We start from the raw sequence: 16,304 nt of genomic DNA, 5'->3' as shown, positions 1-16,304 counted from the left end.
GCGTCGTCCGTGGGCGTCACGTTCGGGCCCCTGCCCCCTCTGGCCCAACGTTTGTTTCCTCAGATGCTCTCACCCAAACGTCAGAGGGGCCTTAGGATTAGCTGGACGCGGAGAGCGTTCCTGTGCCACCTTTCTGAGCCCATCAGCTAGTCTCCACGCGCGGTTGCGCACAGTTCTTAAAGTTCGTGCGCAGAATGTGAGTTTGTCCTTTGAGAAGGAAGTATGATGCGTGCATATTATAATGCTGTGCGTTGAAAATCGTGGAGGTTTTTGTACTTGTTCATTTTTAGTCGGGGTGACTTAAACGTCAAGAGCAGGGAGGCTTCACTTCTCCTCATTAAATGCATGGTGGTTCTCTAATTGCCACCGCAGCATGACCTTGTAAGGCTCTTAATGATTTGAAATTGCATTTCCCAGGAGCTCAGAAAAATGAGGGCACCGAAGCAGACGTGAAAAAGTAAACTGTTCAAAACTAGATAATTCTGTAAGCCTTAAAACTAAAACAGCTGACCTCTGATCTAGTTTAGTCAGTAGACCCTTTCTCTGGTTTTGGTTACCAAAATAACACCAGCATTTCAAGTTGTTTTTTCTAATGCCCGTTTCTATATTTTTAAATAATAGGCATATTCTGCTGTTTCTTGAGTTTTTCAGTTACAGAAAGTATCTGTTGACTTACTTTTATGCAGGAAGAGGATTTAAGTCTCTTATGTACCACTCCGTCTAAATAATACTCTTCCCAGCATCTAATGATGCTTACATTAAAAACAGTTAATTGTTACATTAATTTACATTATGTTTAATGTTAAAATTCTTGTTAATTACATTATTGCAAACACTGTCATTGCTTATTAGATCTAGGGAATTAATGGTGCCTTGTGAAGTGACTTTTCAATGATCTATTCAGAGATAGAGGAAAGTAGACTTTTAAAAATTATAATTCCAGGGGGGATGAGTCTGTTTTTCTGGATGATGGACATCCATTTCTAACTAATGTAGACCAAAAAAACCCCATCATCTGTACCCAGACTGGATCTGTAATGTTTAAATTGATTTTCTTAGACTTAATGCCCCCTGGAATTAACAGTTCATTCACTCATTCAACACATATTTATTACATTTCTTTTATGTTTAAGGAACATTTCCAGAAACTGGTGTCCAGAGTTCAACCTTTTAGAACTGAAAGGTTACGGGAAGCAAACAAATGAAGAGAAAATATATCAGAGGTTAATAAATACCGTGAGGAAGAACAATATAACATGGAGAACAGAAAGTGCTGGAGGGAGGTAGCAGAGACTGTTAGCCATTTATCATCCACCCTCTTTTTAAAAAATTAGCAGTGGAACCCACACAGCTTGGTGCAGTCATGTGACTAAGTCCTGGCCAGTGTGATGTGTTAGCAGATTTATGACCTGTCGTAAGAGATCTTAAAGCAGTGTAGGAAGGGTGGTTCCCAACTTTGTCTCATATTTCGGCATGCTGGAATGTGGATGTAGGGGGATAAGCTGTGAGGTAGAAGCCACTGCTGGAGAGGGAACAAGAGGGAAGAAGCCTAGGTTCTGACACCATGGAACACCACGCTAGGAGCCCTGGACCACCTGTCTCTGTTGGGACTTCCTTTATAAGATAAATCATCTTCTAGTTTAAGCTACTGTTATGTGGCTTAAACCTGTAACTGTCATCAGTAGGAGGGTGACTATTTTTCTTTCTCTTTCGTTTGTCTTGTTTTCCTTATGCTTATCACCAATCACCAAATTCTTTGCCAAAAGTATACATTTTTTCTCAATGTGATGAAACCTCTTAATCAGCTTATCAGTTTCATCTAATAGAGTTTCTTTTGGGAGTTCTTTGTTCTCCTGCTCCAGTGTGGGCTAATTGTTTGCTAAAATGACCTGATTGTACTTCTGGGATCTCCTTTCACTGATAATCTGGGGAGGGTCATTTGCCTTGTGTTGCACCTCCTGTTTCCAAGATCTTTTTTCTTTTTTTTTTTACTCCTAATTTTAGGAGAAGGTACATGGGAATTAAACTTTTGAGAACTTCACCTCTAAAAATGTCCTTATTTTATCAATCCTCTTAACTGATAGTTTGGATATAAAATTCTACATTGGAAATAATTTTTCCTCATATATTTTTTTAATGTATTTATTTTTGAGACAGAGAGAGACAGAGCATGAGCAGGGAAGGGGCAGAGAGAGAGGGAGACAGAATCTGAAGCAGGCTCCAGGCTCTGAGCTGTCAGCACAGAGCCCAATGTGGGGCTTGAACTCACAGAGTGTGAGATCATGACCTGAGCCCAAGTCGGACGCTTAACCGACTGAACCACCCAGGCGCCCCTGATTTTTCCTCATATTTTTAAAGGTAATCCTTCCTTGCATTATACTTTCTAGTAAGAAATTGTCACTCTGATTCCTGATTTTTTGGTATGTGACTTGTTTCTCCATGGAAGGTTTTATATTTTTCTCATTTTCCCTGATATTCTGAAATTTCACCATAGGGTGCCTTGGAATAGGTTTTTTTCATCCATTATTTCAGTAGAGTCTCTCAATTGGAAAATGCTTAAATTACAAAAAATTCATTGTTTCACGACCCATGTCCATCAGCATATATTTGGATTGAGACAGAAATTTAGAGCTATATGAGTATGGGTAGGTTTTGTCAAGTAATGGGCTTTACTGGGGGTGCCTGGGTGGTGGCTCAGTCAATTAAGCAAGCAGCTCTTGGTTTTGGTTCAGGTCATTATCTCACTGGTCGTGGGTTCAAGCCCTGCATCAGGCTCTGTGCCAGCAGTGTGGACCCTGCTGGGGGTTCTGTTTCCCTCTCCCTCTCTTCCTCTCCCCCACTTGCTCTCTATCTCTCAAAATAAATAAAAATAAACTTTAGAAACAATTTTTTTTTTAAGTAATGGGTTTTACTGTAATGTGATCTGACTGGACCTTGAGTCGACCTCCCTCACCTCAACTGTTATTATCTGTAAGTTATTTCTCTTGTCTAGTGAGTTTCCCTTGCAAGGAAACTCAGTGTCTCATCTGTGAGGTATCATCCTTGTTGTCAAGTTCCTGAAGCTGAGGAGAGAAGGAGGCCAGAGATGCAATATTTGGTAGTATTTTTCAAGAGTATATTAAATAGTGTAGGCTAATTTGCTTTTACAAATCGACACCAAAAGTGTATTATGACTCAGACATTACAGGATTTTGTTTTTTATAAGAATCTGAAGTGAGTTTTCCTAGTAGGCAGGCAGCTCTTCTATACATGATAAATTAAGGACACAGAGTTCTTCCACTTTTTGGCTTTGCCATCCCCTAGAGCCTTATTGTTAATTGCTCATAGCCAACAGAAAGATAAAACTTCCAAGTAGAATTTCTGAAAGGAAAATGCTTACAAGATGGGAGTAAAATTCACAGCTACAACTTAGAGATAGATAAATATTGTTAAATGATATTAGGCACCTAAAACAGTCTCCTATTCAGTTTCTCATAGGTTTTAATTATTCTCAAAATGCTGTAAGTTAAGCTTTATCTCAGTTTATAAATGAGAAAGGTCAGACTCTGAGAGATTAAATAATTTCCCCAGGTTCGCTGCTGCTAAGTGGCCCAGCCAAGGTTTAAAGGCAGATTGTAAAACAAGTTCAGTCTGCCATTTATTTATTTAAAATTTTTAAATGTTTGTTTATTTTTGAAAGAGAGAGAGAGAGAGGGAGCAGGGTGGGACAGAGAGAGAGGGAGACACAGAATTGGAAGCAGGCTCCAGGCTCTGAGCTGTCAGCACAGAGCCCAACGTGGGGCTTGAACCCACAAACCATGACATCATGACCTGAGCTGAAGTTGGATGCTCAACCAACTGAGCCACCCAGGTGTCCTGATTTAGTTTTCTTTTTTCTTTTTTCTTTATATAGACGTGTGTGTGTGTGTGTATAAAATTTTATTTCATCATGCTAAGTGTACTATTTAATCTCCATCACCTGTTTTACCCATCTCCTTACCCACGTACCCTCTGGCCACCATCAGTTTGTTCTCTACAGTTAAGAGTCTGTTTCTTGGTTTCTCTCTCTCTTTTTGCTTTGCTCATTTGTTTCTTAAATTCCACAGTGAGATTATATGGTATTTGTCTTTGACTGACGGGAAGATTTCATTCTTTTTTATGGCTCAGTAATATTCCATTGTGTGTGTGTGTGTGTGTGTGTGTGTGTGTGTGTGTGTGTGTGTGTATGTGTGTGTACACACATACACATACACACAGGTATATATATACACATACATACATACATGTACACACACACAGCAGACCACATGTTTATCGATTCATTTGTTGATGGACACTTGGGCTGCTTCCATAATTTGACTATTGTAAATAATGCTTCAGTAAATATAGGGTGCATGTATCCCTTTGAATTAGTGTTTTTGTATATTTGGGGGTAAATACCCAGTAGTGTGATTGCTGGATTGTAGGGTAGTTCAATTTTTATCTTTCTTTGGAAACTCCATACTGTTTTGCACAGTGGCTGCGCCAGTTTGCATTCCCACCAATAGTGCACCATGGTTCCTTTTTCTCCATGTCCTTGCCAAAACTTATTTCTTTTGTTTTTGAATTTAGCCATTATGACTGGTGTGAGGTGACACCTCATTGTGGTTTTGATTTGCATTTCCCTGATGATGAGTGATGTTAAGCATCTTTTCATGTGTCTGTTGGCCATCTGATTGTCTTCTTTGGAGAATCGTCTGTTCGTGTCTTCTACCCCTTTTTTTAAAAATTGGATTATTTGTTTTGGGGTGCTGAGTTGTATAGGTTCTTTATATATTTTGGATACTAACCTTTTATTGGATATGTCATTTGCAGATATCTTCTCACATTCATTAGGTTGTCTTTTAGTTTTGTTGATTGTTTCTTTCACTGCGCAGAAGCTTTTTATTTTGATATAGTCCCAGTAGTTATTTTTGCTTTTGTTTCTCTTACCTTAGGGAATCTATCTAGCAAAATGTTGGTATGGCCAATGTCAGAGAAATTATTGCTTGTGCTCTCTTCAAGATTTTTTATGGTTTCCTGTTTCACATTTAGGTCTTTAACGAGTTTATTTTTTTCTATGGTGAAAGAAAGTGGTCTAGTTTCATTCTTTTGCATGTAGCTGTCCAGTGTTCCCAACACCATTTGTTGAAGAGACTGTCTTTTTCCCATTGTATGTTTTTTCCTCCTTTGTGCAGGATTAATTGGCCATACACTTGTGGGTTTATTTCTGTGTTTATATTCTGTTCCATTTATCTATGTGTCTGTTTTTATGCCAATACCATACCTTTTAAATTACTACTGCTTGAAATCTGGAATTGTGCTAACTTCAGTTTTGTTTTTGGTTTTCAAGATTGCTTTGGATATTCAGGTCTTTTGTGGTTCCATAGAAATCTTAGAATTATTTATTCTAGTTCTATAAAAATTTTTATTAGTATTTTGATGGGGATTGCATTAAATATGTAGATTGCTTTGGGTAGCATACACATTTTAACAATATTTCTTCAAGCATAAGAGACTCTTAAAAACTGAGAACAAACTGAGGGTTGATGGGGGGTGGGAGGGCGGGGAGGGTGGGTGATGGGTATTGAGGAGGGCACCTTTTGGGATGAGCACTGGGTGTTGTTGAAACCAAATTGTTGAAACCAATTTGACAATAAATTTCATATATTGAAAAAAATATTTGTTCTTCCAACCCATGAGCATGGAATGTCATTACATTTCCTTGTGTCATCCTGAATTTCTTTCATCAATGTTTTATAGTTTTCAGAGTACAAGTCTTTCACCTCATTGGTTATGTTTATTCCCAGATATTTTACTGTTTTTGGTGCAATTCTAAATGGGACTGTTTTCTTAATTTCACTTTCTGCTGCTTCATTTTTAGTGTATAGGGATGCAATAGATTTCTGTACATTGATTTTGTATCCTGTGACTTTACTGTATTCATTTATCAGTTCTAATGGTTTTTGATGGAGTTTTTAGGGTTTTCTATTTTTTATATCATGTTATCTGCAAAGAGTGAGAGTTTTACTTCTTCATTACTAATTTGGATAACTTTTATTTGTTTTAGTTGTCCAGTTGCTGTGTCTGGGATTTCCAATTCTGTGTTGAATAAAAGTGATGAGAGTGGACATCCTTGTCTTGTTCCTGATCTTAGAAAAGCTCTCTGCTGTTCCCTATTAAGGATTATGTCAGCTGTGAGTTTTTAATATATGGCCGTTATTAGGTTGAGATTTGTTCCCTCTAAACCTACTTTGTTGAGGGTTTTTATCATGAATAGATGTTGTACTTTGTCAAATGTTTTTTATACATCTATTGAAATGATCATATGGTTTTTATCCTTTCTCTTATTTATGTGACATACTACTTTCATTGTTTTCCAAGTATTGAACCATCCACCCTTGCATCCTGGAATACATCTCACTTGATCATGGTGTATGATTATTTTAATGTAGTGTTGGATTCAGTTTGCTAATATTTTGTTGAGGATTTTTGCATCTATAGTCAGGATAATTTTTTTTAATGTTTATTTCTTTTTGAGAGAGAGAGAACGAGCAGGGGAGGGGGAGAGAGAGAGAGAGAGAGAGAGAGAGAGAGAGAGAGAATCTAAGCAGTATCTGAAGCAGGATCCGAAGCAGGATCCAGGCTCTGAGCTGTCAGCACAGAACCCAATGCAGGGCTCAAACTCACAAATGGTGAGATTATGACCTGAGCTGAAGCTGGATGCTTAACCGACTGAGCCACCCAGGTGCCCCCATAGTCATGATAAATATTGACAGTAGTATTCTTTGTTTGGTGTCTTTATCCAGTTTTGGTACCAGGGTGATACTGGTCTCATAGAATGAATTCAGAGATTTTCCTTCCTCTTCTCTCCTCCTCCTTCTTTTTCTTTAAGTTTGCTTATATATTTTGGGAGAGAGAGAGAATGAGCTGGGGAGGGACAGAGAGAGAGAGAGAGGGAGACAGAGTATCCGAAGCGGGCTCTGTGCTGACAGCAGAGAGCCTGTTCTGGGGTTCAAACTCATGAGCCGTGAGATCATGACAGACGCTCAACTGACTGAGCCACCTAGGTGCCCCTTTTTCCTCTTCTATTTTTTGGATTAGTTTGAGAAGAATCAGCATTAACTCCTTGAAATATTTGGTAGAATTTTCCTGTGAAGCAGTCTGGTCCTGGACTTTTGTTTTTTGGGAGTTTTTCTGGTTGCTGATTCAATTTCTTTGCTGGTAATTGGTCTGCTCACATTTTCTATTTCTTCTTTAGTTTTGTTAGGTTGTATGTTTCTAGGAATATCCATTTCTTCTAAGTTGTCCAATTTGTTACCATATAGATTTTCATAATATTCTCTTTCAATTGTATTTCTGTGGTGTTGGTTGTTATTTCTCTTCTTTCATTGGTGATTTTACTTATTTAGGTTTTCTCTCTCTCTTTTTCATGTGTCTGGCTAGAGGTTTATCAATTTTATTGGCCTTTTCAAAGAACTAGCTCTTGATTTCATCAATCTGTTCTATTGTGTTTTTTTTTGTTGTTGTTTGTTGTTGTTTCTATATCATTGATTTCTACTCTAATCTTTATTATTTCCTTCCTTTTGCTGGGTTTGAGTTTTTTTTTTTTTTTTTCTGCTCCTTTAGGTGTAAGGTTATGTTGTTCATTTGTGATTTTTCTTGCTTTTTGAGTTAAGCCTCTTTTGCTATAAACTTCCATTAGAAACACTTTTACTACATCCCAAAGATTTTGGATTGTTGTGTTTTAATTTTTATTTGTTTCCTTTAATTTTTATTTGATTTCTTCTTTGATTTCTTGGTTGACCCATTCATTCATTGTTTAGTAGCATGTTATTTAACCTCCATGTATTTGTGCTCTTTCCAGATTTTTTTCTTGTGATTGATTTCTTGATTCATAGCATTGTTGTCAGATAAGATTCATGGTATGACTTTGATTTTTTTTGAGTTGGTTGAGACTACCATTTATTTTTAAAAGATCTGTGATCTGTAAGGTAGTTTTGGAAAATAGCCTCTAAACAGCATTTAAAATATAATATTTTTCTGTGACTATTTTTTTACATATCCCTAAAATGCCTGAAAAATATATAGGTTAAGCATTTTGAACATTATTAGATATCCTAAACTTCTGATAAAAAGTTCAAAGGACAGGTAGTTCAAAGATAGAGTCCAACCAGAATAACTGGATTTTTAAAATAGGTTAATGTGATATAGGGCAACTACTTAGTTATTTAGATTGGATGGACAGACATGACATAAGGAGGTAACATGAAGGCTTTAACATAGGTACACAAGTATATTTCATGTATCTGTACACTTTAAAAAAATAATAAAATGAACATCTGTGCCCCTGCCACCAAGCTCAGGGGATAAAATATTTATAGTAACCTAGAAGCTCATTACATGTTCTTTCATGGTACCATTTTCCCTATAATACCCTCCCTGGTCTCCCTGAAGTAACTATGATCTTGAATTTTGTGTTAATCATTACACTGATTTTCTTTAAAGTTTACGTTTGTAAATAAGACCATACAACGTATTGTTTTGGTTGGTCTATTTTAGAAATTTCTTTAAATGGAATCAGATTATTTTTATTATTTTGTTACATAATTCTTAGATTTAACTTTAGGCTTTTGAAAATCACCCATGTTAATATAGTTGTAGTAATTTATTTCTCCTGTATACTATTCTATACCTTAATTTATTTGTCCATTTGACTATATGGGCAAAGCTGTTTGACTCTGTGGATGTCTCCTGGTTCCAATGAAAGTATTTCTTCAAGGCAGACATTCTAAGCCTTTTTTGTGTTTTAAAACCCTTTGGAAATCTTGTGAGTCTATGGTCTCCAGATGTTTTTAAAGGTATAACAAATGAATAGGGTTACAAAGAAATTGCAAAGAAGCGTGCAAAGAAAACAAATTGAACTAGAGTCATTAAGATATTATACACTTGAAAATTGTTGAGAGAGTAGATTTGAAAAGTTCTCAGGGCACCTGGGTGATTCAGTCAGTTGAGCGTCTGACTTGTGATTTTGGCTCAGGTCATGATTTCATGGTTCTTGAGTTTGACTCCTGCATTGGGCTCCACACTGACAGTGCAGCCTGCTTGGGATTCTGTCTCCCTCTTGTCTCCCTTTCCCTGATCACAATGTGTCTCTCTCCCAAAATAAATAAACTTAAAAAAAAAAAGTTCTCAACACACACATACCTACAAAGGTAATCATGTGAGGTGATGAATATGTTAACCTTACTGTGGTAATCATTTTGCAGTATATATGTATATTAAACCATCTGATTGTAACCTTAAACTTATACAATACTATATGTCAATTATATGTCAAAAATCTGGAAAACATAAAAGCAAATCTTCAAAAAGAAATAGACATACTTGTTTATTAGGATACTAAATTACAAGGTCTTTCAGTATATATGAGATATAACTTTGAATTAAAGATAAGCATATAAGAAATTTTGATCTGTTAATGTAATTGGTAGTATCTATGATTTTTATTGGTTACAAAGTCTCCAGTCTTGCTAATAATATTGTGATTTGTTGCCTACATTTCATATTCAAAGGAAATGCTTATTTTCAGTTAGAAGTAGGTGGTATTAAGTGTGTAATTTTTTTTCATTCAAGTTACCAGACTCTGTGAATTCTATACCTAGAACCCTTGGGGATCTGTGTACTGGAAATTATGAACCACTGTTTTAGTTTATATACCTAGGAGTGGAATTGTCATAAGATATGAACATGTTTATTTTTACTAAACAGTACAAGACAAACTCTTTTACAAGTTTATACCATAATCGCAGTATATGAGTTTTTTCTGACCAATTTTTTAATTATTGCCCATTTGTTTTAATGAATGTAACCAATAGGAATCAGTTAAAGGGTGGAGGAAATTATATGAGGTGGGCAAAGGCAGCAATCCACATGATGGTGTTCCTGCGTGATTTTGTCCAAAGGTCAGGTTCATGCAGATCTGCAGTAGGAAGCAGGAGAAGTGGATCCAGTGCTGTCTCAACTGAGTAGGAGGGCAGTAGCTCTGCATGTAGACTCCATGCTTTTATTGTGGGGACATTCCTGGGTAAGTACTTTTCTTAGTACCGTTATATTCTGAGGCCACTAGATGGTGGTATAGACTACTTTTTCTTCATTAAATTCTCAAATTGTGCTATTTTTCTTGTAATTTTTGAGTTTTGTAACTTAAACTATAGATATTTAGAGTGGAGTTAGTTTACAATTCTTTTTTTTTTAAGTACAGGATTATGTACTGGAGAGGAAAACTTTAGTAAAGATGAATTACTATCATAACTTTTATTAATTGCTTTATTATTAATATAAGTAAATGGTAATAAAATATTAACTCAGTTTTCAAAATGTTTCTTAACAAGTATCCTGCTCATATCAGTGAATATTATTAAACACCTCTTGTGTGTTGAACGTTAGATTGGATGCTCTGGGGAAGGAAAAAGACTGGATGCCTCTTCTTCAGCTTGTCGACATGTCTCGATATTTCTGTATTAGCCTTGTTGCTGCTAGTCTTTTTAGTATAAGTTGCAGGAAAGATTTGTGAACAGCTTAATATTAAATATAGTATGAATTTATTTAATGTTTCTGTTGATAAATTATTTTTATTACTAAAACACATAAAATGAGTTAAGTATATATTCTATCTTTTGTAGATATATTAATTGGCTTTCTTTATGTTTTGCATTTGAAAGTGAACTCTAGTACTGAAGACATTTTAAAACCTCTTATTAATAAATGCAATTATTTCCTAAAATAGGCTTTGCAAGTCTATTGCTTTGAATAATCTTTGTGCCTCACAACTGTAGTTGGGGAGAAATGTTATGAGGGAAGTATTTATAGACTTTTACTGAATGTTTTTTATTTTTATTACTAAGTATGGCTGGTTTATTTCCTCAGTATAACTTGAAGCACCTTTTAGCATTATGGAATCGGGGTAATTAGTTTATGGCAGATCTTTTTTCAAGAAGTTCCTCTTCCAAGTGAACACCCATTATCCAGTGCTCACCAGTGTATTTATCTTCACCTCCACAAGTTGTCATAAATATTTACTAGCTGAGTAATTAATTTACTTTTTGATATGTTTTGGCTTTACTTGAGTATCATTGATTGTTTTTGCAGAATCTTTACAATTTTTGTTTGCTTATTGTCAATATTGTATTAAGGGCTGCAGGATTAATTGCAAGGGTCTTGTAGGCTGTGTCCAAACACTGGGGGCTTGTTTTCTCTTCTGTCACTTGTTAGGTCCTTCAGGATGTTGTTGAGGATTTTCCCAAACTCACTTTGTGATCTAACTTCAAATGTCCCTCTATCTCTTGTGAAGGTTGACAATCATATAGTTTATGGGAAATCAGGTCTATTCAGATTAAAATTCCCTCTACAAAATATCCCAAGTTGACTTCTCAAGATACCTTAATAGTGCACCCGGAAACAAGCTTACTGTTCAAGATGGTTTTCTTCTTATATAAGGACACCGGGGCACTTGGGTGGTTCAGTCTATTGAGCGTCTGACTCTTGGTTTTGGCTCAGGTCATGATCTCATGGTTTGGGCTCAGGTCATGATCTCGTGGTTTGTGAGTTTGAGCCCAGCAACGGTCTCTGTGCTGACATCCTGGAGCCTGCTTGGGATTCTCTCTCTCTTTCTCTCTCTCTCTCTCTCTGACCCTCCCCTGCTTGTGCTGTCTTTCTTTCTCTCAGAAGAAGTAAACTTAAAAAAAGGTTTTTTTTTTTTTAAAGACACTATTGAAAAATACAGTTCCCAATTTTCCTATTTGCTTGGAGTCATCTGAAGCCCCCACTCAGCACAAAATAAAAACTGAAAATAGTGAAAAGTCATAATAACTTTATAGGCTGCCTCAGTATAATTTCTGTCTCATTGTATTTTTCTAATTAACAATTGGTCCTGAGCATGTAAGTATTTTGGAATGAGATATGTTGGTAGATTCATGTTACTAGAGCCTCCTTTATGAGACTCTAATGGGAGCTAGGGCCTCATTTGATTATTTAATCCTCATTCCTATTTAGCTGATCTTTTCATTTTTAAAGAGTTTTTAGTAAATATTTACTTAAAAAATCAAGTCAAATACCCCATTCCTATCCCTCTTTCAGAGAATGTCAGTGATAACTTTTTCCCAAATAAGAGAGTATCAGATTCTAATGAGTCAGATGTCATATAGGAGCTGTCATGTGTGTTTTGTCTTCTATTGAACTCGTTATTACTCTCTTTCATTTCATTTTGTGACATTGGTATTTTCATTTTACAGATTAAGACAAAAGCAGCAAAAAGAAGCTTAAAGAAGCTGCTAAAGGCTAACAAAATGATCAGTTTAGAGGTGGTTCATTTTACTTGCTATCCTGTAATCCTATGTTATAGTATGCTATAACTTAGTTGTTCTTTCATACATTAATATTTGGATGTTTCAGTATGTCCATTTTTAAATTATGCTTCAGTGAGTAGCTCTGTAAATATCTCCTTGGGCATATACCCATAAGTGGAATTAATGAATCAACTTCACACTTTTTGTAGTATCAATATATACTCCCAGTGGCAGTGAATGTGATTTCTTCTTTTTTCATATTCTTTTTTAAAAAATTAATAATTATTTTAATTTTTATCATTATTCTTTTTTATTTTTTATTTTGTTCATGTTTATTTATTTTTGAGAGAGACAGAGACAGAATGTGAGTGGGTTAGGGGCAGAGAGAGAGGGAGACACAGAATCCGAAGCAGGCTGCAGACTCTGAGCTGTCAGCACAGAGCCCGATGTAGGGCTCGAACTCACGAGCTGTGAGATCATGACCTGAGCCGAAGTCGGACGCTCAACCGACTGAGCCACCCAGGCGCCCCTCGTTATTATTTTTTAGGTAGACTCCATGCCTAACGTGGGGCATGAACTCATGATCCTGAGATCAAGTCACATGCTCTACCAACCAAGCCAGCCAGGAGCCCCTTCTTTCTTCATGTTCTTAATTTTTATAGAAGTTTAATATTTGCTTATCTTTTGGCTGAGAAGTGTCTTATTGATTTAATTTATATTTCTCTGATTTCATGTGTGTTGAAGATTTTTTCATAACTTTATAGGTTGTTTCACTTACTTTTTCTTAGAGGTCGCTGTTTATACCCTTTGCCCAATTTTCTGTTTTTTTTTTTTTTTTTTTTCTTATTAATGTGATAGTTTAAAAAATATTCTGGTTACTAACCTTTTTTTGGTTGGATTTGTTACTGATACAGTCTTCCATTTGTGCTATTATTTAAACCTTTTAATGATGCATTTTTGCCATATAGAATTAAAAATTCTAATTTTGAATTATTAATCCTTTGTTTTATGCCTTTGTTTATTTTTTTAAGTTTATTTATTTATTTTGAGAATGAGAGAGAGAGAGAGAGAGAGAGTGAGCATGAGCCTGAGTGGGGAGGGGCAGAGAGAGAGAGAGAGAGAGAGAGAGAGAGAATCCTAAGCAGGCTCCATGCTGTCAGCACAGATCCCCATGTGGGGCTTGAACTCATGAACTGTGAGATCATGACCTGAGCTGAAACTAAGAGTCGATGCTTACCCGACTGGGCCACCCAGGTGCCCCACCCTTTATTTATTTATTTATTTTGCTCATTTGAGTTACACTTTTCCTATCCCTGTATATAAAGACATTCTCCTATATTTTCCTCTAGATGTTTTACAGTTTTGCTTTTGGTATTCAATCTATCTAAAATTTATTTTGGTAACAGAATGAGGTGGAGGTTTAATTATTTTTTCAATATTAATAGTCCATTACCAAAGCATAATTTAAAATACTTCATCCATTCCTTACTTACTTGTAATACCAACTGATATCAAGTATCATTTATTGGATATAAATTTTTGTATATGCCCAGGCTATTTCTGAATTCTCTACTTTATTTCATTAATATGTTTATCTTTGTCTGAACCAGAATTATGTTATCTGAATTGCTCTAGCTTTATCATCCATCTTGACATTTGGTACAGTAAATATGAGATTTCTTATTTTAACATTGTCTTGGCTACTCTTGGTCTTTACTATTCAATTTGAATTTTGGGTTAACCTTCAGAAATTTTTAAACAATTCCAATTTCATTTTGATTGACATTTACACTAAGTTTTTAGAGAAATTTGGGATGAATTAACATATTATTCTTGAATTTCCTAACATGAACAAAATATAGCTCCCCAATTTGTGGGAAATGTTCTATGTGCTTTAGTCAAGATTTATATTTTTCTTCCAAAATTACGTATCCAGCTTTTATAGATTTATCTGTGGGCACTTTATACTTTTGTTGGTGTTGTGAGATGCTTTTAAACTGCATTTTCTAAACAGGAGCACCTGTGTGGCTCAGTACAGTAAGCATCTGACTCTTGATTTCGTCTCAGGTCTTGATCTCACGGTTCATGAATTCAAGCCTTACATCTGACTCTGTGCTGGTAGTGTGGAGCCTGCTTGGGATTTTGTCTCCCTCTCTTTTTGCCCCTCCCCCAGTCTCTCTCTCTCTCTCTCTCTCTCCAAATATATAAAAATAAAACTTAAAAAAAATAAAGTGCGTTTTCTAAACAGCTGTAACTGCTATAAAAAACTTGAATTTTGTAAATTAATTGTGTGTTTAGTAGCCTTGTATAGCCTCAGTTTAAATTTAAGGCTTTTTTATAGTTTTTTCTCACTTCCTATGTAAACCTTATTTTCGGACAGTTTTGCATTAAAGCTAATCAAGACCCTGAGGACTCAGGAGAAGCTTTTGTCCCTCTCTTAACTACCTAGAAGAATCTAAATTGGGAGTCTTTCTCAAAATAAGAATTATTACTGGAGATTAATTTTATATGAGTGACTCGTGTATGGTAGGGCAAACATCTAATTACCAAACATCTGCCCTTTTTTTTTTTTTTGTAAAAAGTAACTACTTTATTATCATTATTATGGAGAAACATTCAATGATGCATGGCTGTTATTATCACTATATTATTATTTTTTAATTTATTTTTTAAATTTAGTTTTTTAATTTACATTCAAGTTAGCATATAGTGAAACAATGATTTCAGGAGTAGATTCCTTAATGCCCCTTACCCATTTAGCCCATCCCCCCTTCCACAACCCCTTCAGTAACCCTCTGTTTGTTCTCCATATTTAAGAGTCTCTTATGTTTTGTCCCTCTCCCTGTTTTTATATTATTTTTGCTTCCCTTCCCTTATGTTCATCTGTTTTGCATTTTAAAGTCCTCATATAAGTGAAGTTATATGATATTTGTCTTTCTCTAATTTTGCTTAGCATAGTACCCTCTAGTTCCATCCATGTAGTTACAAATGCCAAGATTTCATTTTTTTTTGATTGCCAAGTAATACTCCATTGTATATGTACATATACCATATCTTCTTTATCCATTCATCCATTGATGGACATTTGGGCTCTTTCCATACTTTGGAAAGTTGTTGATCGTGATGCTATAAACAATGGGGTGCATGGGCCCCTTTGAAACAGCATACTTGTATCCCTTGGATAAATACTTAGTAGTGCAATTGCTGGGTCGTAGGGTAGTTCTATTTTTAATTTTTTGAGGAACATCCATATTGTTTTCCAGAGTGGCTGCACCAGCTTGCGATCCCACCAGCAGTGCAAAAGAGATCCTCTTTCTCCACATCCTCGCCAAGATCTGTTGTTGCCTGAGTTGTTAATGTTAGCCATTCTGACAGGTGTAAGGTGGTATCTCAGTGTGGTTTTGATTTGTGTTTCCCTGATGATGAGTGATGTTGAGCATTTTTTCATGTGTCGGTTGGCCATCTGGATGTCTTCTTTGGAGAAGTGGCTATTCATGTCTTTTGCCCATTTCTTCACTGGATTATTTGTTTTTTGGGTGTTGAGTTTGATAAGTTCTTCATAGATTTTGGATACTAACCTTTTATCTGATATGTTGTTTGCAAATATCTTCTCCCATTCCATTGGTTGCCTTTTAGTTTTGCTTATTGTTTCCTTCACTGTGCAGAAGATTTTTATTTTGATGAGGTCCCAATAGTTCATTTTTGCTTTTGTTTCCCTTGCCTCCTGAGACGTGTTGAGTAAGAAATTGTTGTGGCCAAGGTCAAAGAGGTTTTTTCCTGCTTTCTCCTTGGGGATTTTGATGGCTTCCTGTCTTACATTTAGGTCTTTCATCCATTTTGAGTTTATTTTTGTGTATGGTGTAAGAAAGTGGTCCAGGTTCATTCTTCTGCATGTTGTTGTCCAATTTTCCCAGCACCATTTGCTGAAGAGACTGTCTATTCCATTGGATATTTTGTCCT

At 35.8% G+C, this 16,304-nt stretch overlaps 1 protein-coding gene across 2 annotated transcripts in view; it reads left to right on the top strand.

The window, feature by feature from the left end:
* LOC123592936 (olfactory receptor 13C3) overlaps positions 1-16,304 on the top strand; it is a 331,436-nt gene that overhangs the window by 3,067 nt on the left and 312,065 nt on the right. Inside the window, exons 1-2 of one of the 2 annotated variants that reach the window (XM_045468375.1) lie at positions 92-196; positions 9,963-10,084. The gene's annotated coding sequence lies outside the window, so the exon portion shown is untranslated. Of the gene's footprint in view, positions 1-91; positions 197-9,962; positions 10,085-16,304 lie in introns of those variants that run through there. The other variant, XM_045468376.1, reaches the window with a different exon arrangement.

Source organism: Leopardus geoffroyi, chromosome D4 (assembly GCF_018350155.1).
Source record: "Leopardus geoffroyi isolate Oge1 chromosome D4, O.geoffroyi_Oge1_pat1.0, whole genome shotgun sequence".
Classification (NCBI taxonomy): domain Eukaryota; kingdom Metazoa; phylum Chordata; class Mammalia; order Carnivora; family Felidae; genus Leopardus; species Leopardus geoffroyi.
This window is presented reverse-complemented; position numbering and strand designations above follow the sequence as displayed.